The following is a 7,833-nucleotide window of genomic DNA, read 5'->3' as shown; positions in this document are numbered from 1 at the left end:
TCCCTTAGTCATTGTGTCTCTTCTCAGCATTAGAAACCACAACTAAGACATTTAGTCTTCTACATTGACATTGACTTCCACATTTCTTCCAACAGTGGATAAGGGTTCTTCTTACTCTACAACCTCACCAGCATCTATTGTCCACTGTTTGTTGATCTTAGACATTTTGACTGGAGTAAAATGAAATGTCAAAATTGTCTTAATATACATTTCCCTAATTGTTATGGATGACAAACACTTTTCAAAATATTTCTTAGCTCTTTTTTTTTTTCTTGGATCGAGAACTCCCTGTTTGGATCTGAGTTTTCTTGACTCTGTTGAATAGTCTGTTTTATATTCTAGATAATAATCTTCTGTCAGATGTATTGCTGGCAAATAATTTTTTTGCCATTTTGGAAGTTCCTTCTTTATTTGACTGATTGTTTTCTTAGCTGTGAAGAAACTTTGTTTGCCTCTCAGAGATTGAAGGTTACCCTTTTCTGAAAACACTGCACACCTAGGACACTATACTCATGGATGATGATACAACCTGAATCTAACCTGAAAGCCAATAGGTTATTGTGGTCTGGTTTCCATGATTCCATAAAATACTATGCATGAAGCAATAGAGAAAAGAAATTTACAGTCTTATCCAGCTGTGAAATCTGTGAACCACAGCATGATCAGCATAGAATGATGGACATAAAGTTGCACTAAAAAGCCCTCACATTTTAGTGTTACCAATGGTTGGACTTAAGATCTACTCAACAAGAGGGAAATCATGTGTGGCATTAGGAATTCAGCCAATTTCCTAGGGCTAGTAATATCACGCTCCTAGAAAAGAATCTATTACTGTTACTTTGCTATACCAGAATAATTCTTATCTTTATTCTAAATCTCAGATAAGGTTAGCTACCAACCCTGATCAAAGAAACTTCACTTTCTAGCATGTTGAGTCCATCACAGAAAACCACAAATAGAAAGAATGCAAAGATCAACAGATGATGGGTAGTTCACCCTAATGAGTTTGTGTGTGTGTATATGGCTCAGTAAACATTGAGGAAGAGGGAGGGGAAAGCATGTAAGAGGCAGAATATCAGGATGTGTGCTGGAAGCAGACTTTCTAGGAATGGAATAAATAAGAATGAATCAATGGCAATAACAATAGACATGCTAACATGGAAGGGAAATTTCATGGGATCTTACTCGTAAATCAATAACTACAGGCAACTAATGACTTCTGAGAAAAGTAGAACTAGCTGCTCCAAGAGATGAGCCTCCCTATAGGTTGTTCAAAAAAAGTTGTCAGGCTTGAAATCATGTGCATACATAAAACAAAAATGGACTTAGTATGCTATCTTTATGTATTCATACATGCATAGACACACACACACACACACACCACCACCACCACCACCACCACCACCACCACCACTAACAACAACAACAACAACAATGAAAGAAATAAACCTACCCATTTGTGAGTGGGAGTATTGAAAGAAGGGCCTATATGAACATAGTGGAGCACAGAAATGCCAAGTCTGCTTCAATAGCTCCTGAAACTTTTTATTATACATTTAAAAATTAAATACCTACATTTATTATTTGATAAAAAAATAAAAAAGAAAGAAGGGCCTAGAGAGAAAAGAGAAAGGGTGAGAGTGGCATAATTCTACTGTATGTAAAAATCTTAAGAAAGCAAAATATAAATAAAATAAATGAATTTTAAAACTCATAAAATAACTATCAGGGCTGGGAGTCTAATTCAATAGATACAGTACTTGTCTGTCTTATGGGAAACTTATGATTTATTGTCATAACCACAGACTAATTTTGTATCAAGTTGTTCTAAATACAAGATACTTTTTCTGAAGTCAAGTCTTCATGAAAGCCCCAGCTGCATAAGCTGCAGAAGAAATTCTATAGGGATGGTTTGTGTGAAACACAGGTGCTGAGAATTCTGAGTAGCTCTGTGTGCTTTTGAGAGACAGTTACAGAAAATGTCACACATTTGACATTGTGGAATCATGAACAGGAGTGCTGTGCCAAATCCATCAACTACATGATTGTGACTGCAAGAGACAGATCGTATCTCTGGAACCAAGTGCCAAAAAGAACAGAGGTCTACAAAAATAAAGCTGTTTTTCCAGGAAAAGATGAGCCATTTTTCTATCCTAAACTCATGATTTCAAATACAAACAGAAATGCTCATTTACACAGTAATTTGGAATCCTGCACATGTTCTCTCTATTCTTATTTCCTTACCATTTTTAACGGAGGGGTCTGAAGTGGGGGAGGGGTATTGAGACTTTAACAGGAAGTTCCAGACAGATTTTAAAGCAGTGACTACACAATTTAGGAGAGTAAATAATATATTTTATACAATGGAAATAGTTAATTTCTTAGGACGGATTTCCAGAATTCCCATCCAGCAATCCATGTGCAACATAATGTGAGGAGTATTTAAATACAATAAAATAATTTCAACAGGCATGAAATATGTTGACTTTCCTGTTTTTCTTGGAGCACACTCACTAACTAATACACTTTGCACCCATCACTTTTACTTTGTATCAAATACTTATTGTCTGAAGTGATAATGGGTAAGGGAACCACAGAATAGAGTATTGCTGTGAGCTCCTGATACATGGTGAATTGCTGTACACTCCATCATAGCACTGTTAGCCAAGATTCCTGTGTTCAGTGCAGAGCTCATTGCAGGAAGCACACACTGCCCCCACATTGCATTTTTGTCTAACAGACATTCTATAGAGGGTGATAAAAATGGAAGCCTTTCTTGTTTTGTTCAAAAAGAAGGGAAATGGAACATGATGGATATAGTTTTCATAATATCACTCTACAGGCATACTTTTAAGACTCATGTTTGAATGCCTGCTTATTATTTCTTTAGTGAAAATATATTAAGATAATAGACAATCTGAGACAAAAATGAAAAAGTATTTGCATATTTGTCTCAATTGTCAGAGATACAATTTTACTTCAGATAAAATTAAAATCTTCTGGGGTGGCTAGGTAGGTGGGTGGGGCAAAATCTATTTCATAAACATACTATAGATTAATCAAGAAAGAATGGATCAAAAAAAAGTATGATTTTTTCCCACAAAGCAGGATTAACAAAATAAGCAAGTCTGGATTTGTGATTACTTTAAAGCACATTCCTATTCAACACAGCAGGGAGGGGTTTGCTCCGTGGAGACATTTACATGAGCACTGTGAGAGAGCCTAGGTAGACATCATTCCCTACAGAAAACAAGGAGGACATGGCTATACAGAGACAAATGCATGTACAATTTGAAATTCTGAAAATGTAAAAATGTTTATAGTTATTCTTCATTGTCAATAGTACCAACATCTGCACATGCTAAAGACTGATATGGAATGTGATATTTGTCTCCAACCTATGCATACTCTTCTGCATGCTTTAAATCATTTCAACATTGCATATGATACCTATTTCAATGAAAATGCTGGGTGAATACACTGTTTAGTATAGGGATACTGGCCTGAAGATCATTTATTTTGTATTGTGTATGCACCATGAGTGAAAGTTATTTTCAAACCAGTTGCGAATTCCAAAGACTGAATACATACATACATTGACTGTGATTATTCAAAACAGCCTCAGGTGTTTGAACACTTGGTCCCCACTGGTAATGCTGTTTTAGAACCTTCAGGAGTTGTTGACTCACTGGAAGAAGAAAGTCACCATTGGGTTTGAAGCCTTTGGGATCTTTAGCCTAACCCACTTCTTTTTCACTCTGGTTCCTGAGGGCAGATGCAGTGTGACCAGGTCAGCTCTTGCTCATATTGCCATTTTTCCTGCCTATTATTTGCTAACCAGAGTCCCACAGTTTTATATATCTCTTCCATTTTTGGTCTAAATGTGACAGTTGTAGTAATTATAGAAAGTTTTGAAGTAAATTAACTCATTTAGCTTGATTACCCCTAACAGTGGCAAATCTCTAACAAAAATGAACCCTTTATCCTTCTATTCTACTTTGCCTGGTAAGTGGGTGGTGGGTTTTGACTCTTGAAAAGACAATCTCGACAGATTCCCCCACATACAAAAAAGAACCTTCACTTTCTAAAGCCACTCCTTTCCTTGTCAGTTTTTCATTATCCTGTTACTGCAGGCAAAATGTTATTGTGCATTGTGCAATTCAAATGCTGATTTCTAGGCCCCCATATCTGGTTGCAATTCTTATAAAGTATCACCTAATTCAATATTGTGCAAGCTTTGCTCTCCATTTATTCTGATTTGTCAATGAAAGCTGCTTAGTCATTGTCTGGGTAGGGGAGAAAATAGGGCAGGACTTCCTCCCAGCCAGGGGAGGAGCAGAAGAGAGAGGAAGTCGAGATAAGTCATGGGTAGAAGAGACCCCAAGAAAACACCTGGAGCAGATTAGTACTAAAATGCAAGTATCGCAGGGATTTTGGCTGGGAGATAGTCAGATTATTTTAGAGTATTAAAAAAGAGTAATACTTCCCAGTTGTTGTGCCTTAAAGTTTGATAAACAAATATAATAGTGCAGTCTCAATTGTATGGGAGGTAGAGAAAAAGGAAAACGATAAGAACTCTTATTAAAAAGCCATGAACATGGCCCTTTCATCACCATGTCTTCCTTGCCATGATGAAGTAACAATGCAGCTTGATGATAAACAAGAATAAATGTCTCTTTCCTTATATTGTTTCTTGTCAGTGGTTTGGTCTCAACAAGAAGAAAAGCAACACACACACACACACACACACACACACACACATATATATATATATATATATATAAAACACATACATACACACATGTATATATGTATATACATATGCACATACATGTAATACACCTAATATGTAATACACCTAGTCTTAAAAATTACCAGAACTTTAGTTAAATGGGATCTTCACAGCATTTGATCCTAAAGAATAGATATCCCAATGTTGTAAATTGAACTTTCTCACTGAACTGTAGACAGCTAATTTGAACATGTTATAGAAAAAAAAATCCTCAGCTGTAAAAAAATATAGCCATTTGGACTTCAACTGCACAATTCTTCTTGGTTTCTTATTATAACTGTGTTTAAATATTTCCTGCCTTGTGAGGAGCCGCCCTCACATTTGCCATTATAAGATGGCACTGACAGCTGTGTTCTAAGTGGTAAACATAGTCTGCACACATGCAGGGGCAGTTTTCCCACCATGTGTTCTGCCTTTCCCGTGATGACAACTGGGCCGATGGGCTGCAGCCAATCAGGGAGTAATACATCCTAGGTGGAGGATAATTCTCCTTAAAAAGGGATGGGGTTTCGCCATTTGCGGGCTTGCTCTCTTGCTTGCTCTCTTGCACTCTGGCTCCTGAAGATGTAAGCAATAAAGCTTTGCCGCAGAAGATTCTGGTTTGTTGCGTCTTTCCTGGCCGGTCGTGAGAACGCGTCTAATAACAATTGGTGCCGAAACCCGGGACGAGAAAAAACTCGGGACTGGCGCAAGGAAGATCCCTCATTCCAGAACCAGAACTGCGGGTCGCGGTAATAAAGGTTCCCGTAAAGCAGACTGTTAAGAAGGATTCAACTGTATGAATTCAGAACTTTTCAGCTGGGGAACGAGAGTACCAGTGAGTACAGCTTTACGAGGTAAGTCTGATCTTGAACTTTCTAAGGAAATTCAAGACAGTCTATCAGAAGTAAAGTGGAATATGTTTGGCCTTGAATTTTTTCTAGTGTTAAAAGCCCTTTTGTTCCTTTTCACATGTTATCAAGTGGTTAAGGCAGGGCGGATTCTAGAGGAAATTCAGGACAAGCTATCAGAAGTAAAGCGGGGAGAGAGAGTAGGAGCAAAGAGAAAACATGGTGCACAAAATAAGTATACAGGCCTTTCCAAGGGTCTTGAACCCGAGGAAAAGTTAAGGTCAGGTAGGAATACCTGGAGAGAGATTAGAAGGAAAAGAGGGAAAAGGGAAAAGAAGAAAGATCAATTAGCGGAGGTCTCTAGGAGAAGGAGCCTGTGCTCATCGCTGGATGGGCTCGGGGAGCTAGTTCTTAGTAGCTCTGAATCAGATAAAAAATTTAGCTTCTCTGAAGAAACAGACTTGGAGGAGGAAACAGCTCGTTATGAGAGAGAAAAGTGCCAGCCAGATAAAATGCGAGCTAATCGGTCAAGGAAAAAGCCAAAAGCGGCTGGCAAAGGCCAGCTTGCTGCTTGGCCTCCTGGCAGTCAGCTTCAAGGTCATAGTGCACCTCCACCCTATGCTGAGCCCCCGCCCTGCGTAGTGCATCAGCCCTGCGCAGAGAGGCAATGGACAGAGAGGCAATGCACAGACTCGTTCATTCCAAAGGAGGAACAAAGGAAAATACAACAGGCATTTCCGGTCTTTGAAGGAGCCGAGGGTGGGCGTGTCCACGCTCCGGTAGCGTATATACAGATTAAAGAGCTTGCCGAGTCGGTCCGTAACTATGGAGTCAGTGCTAATTTCACTATAGCACAAGTGGAAAGGCTTGCGAATCACGCTATGACTCCTGGTGATTGGCAAACGGTTGTAAAAGCCGCTCTCCCTAGTATGGGCAAATATATGGAATGGAGAGCTCTTTGGTATGAAGCTGCACAAGCGCAGGCCCGAGCAAACGCAGCTGCTTTGACTCCAGAGCAGAGAGATTGGACTTTTGACTTGTTAACGGGTCAGGGAGCTTATTCTGCTGATCAAACAAACTACCATTGGGGAGCTTATGCCCAGATTTCTTCCACGGCTATTAGGGCCTGGAAGGCGCTCTCTCGAGCAGGTGAAACCACTGGTCAGTTAACAAAGATAATCCAGGGACCTCAGGAATCCTTCTCAGATTTTGTGGCCAGAATGACAGAGGCAGCAGAGCGTATTTTTGGAGAGTCAGAGCAAGCTGCGCCTCTGATAAAACAGCTAATCTATGAGCAAGCCACAAAGGAGTGCCGAGCAGCCATAGCCCCAAGAAAGAACAAAGGTTTACAAGACTGGCTCAGGGTTTGTCGGGAGCTTGGGGGACCTCTCACCAATGCAGGCTTAGCGGCTGCCATCCTTCAATCCCAAAAATGCTCCATGGGCAGAAATAATCAGAGGACATGTTTTAACTGCAGGAAGCCTGGGCATCTTAAGAAAGATTGCAGAGCTCCAGATAAACAGGGAGGGACTCTCACTCTTTGCTCTAAGTGTGGCAAGGGTTATCATAGAGCTGACCAGTGTCGCTCTGTGAGGGATATAAAGGGCAGAATTCTTCCCCCACCTGATAGTCAATCAACTGATGTGCCAAAAAACGGGTCATCGGGCCCTCGGTCCCAGGGCCCTCAAAGATATGGGAACCGGTTTGTCAGGACCCAGGAAGCAGTCAGAGAGGCGACCCAGGAAGACCCACAAGGGTGGACCTGCGTGCCGCCTCCGACTTCCTATTAATGCCTCAAATGAGTATTCAGCCGGTGCCAGTGGAGCCTATACCATCCTTGCCCCCGGGAACCATGGGCCTTATTCTCGGCCGGGGTTCACTCACCTTGCAGGGCTTAGTAGTCCACCCTGGAGTTATGGATTGTCAACATTCCCCTGAAATACAGGTCCTGTGCTCAAGCCCTAAAGGCGTTTTTTCTATTAGTAAAGGAGATAGGATAGCTCAGCTGCTGCTCCTCCCTGATAATACCAGAGAGAAATCTGCAGGACCTGAGATAAAGAAAATGGGCTCCTCAGGAAATGATTCTGCCTATTTGGTTGTATCTTTAAATGATAGACCTAAGCTCCGCCTTAAGATCAACGGAAAAGAGTTTGAAGGCATCCTTGATACCGGAGCAGATAAAAGTATAATTTCTACACATTGGTGGCCCAA

The sequence above is a fragment of the Mus musculus genome, chromosome 3, assembly GCF_000001635.26.
Source record: "Mus musculus strain C57BL/6J chromosome 3, GRCm38.p6 C57BL/6J".
Taxonomy (NCBI): domain Eukaryota; kingdom Metazoa; phylum Chordata; class Mammalia; order Rodentia; family Muridae; genus Mus; species Mus musculus.
The sequence above is the reverse complement of the archived record's forward strand: the minus strand, read 5'-3'. Positions refer to the sequence as shown.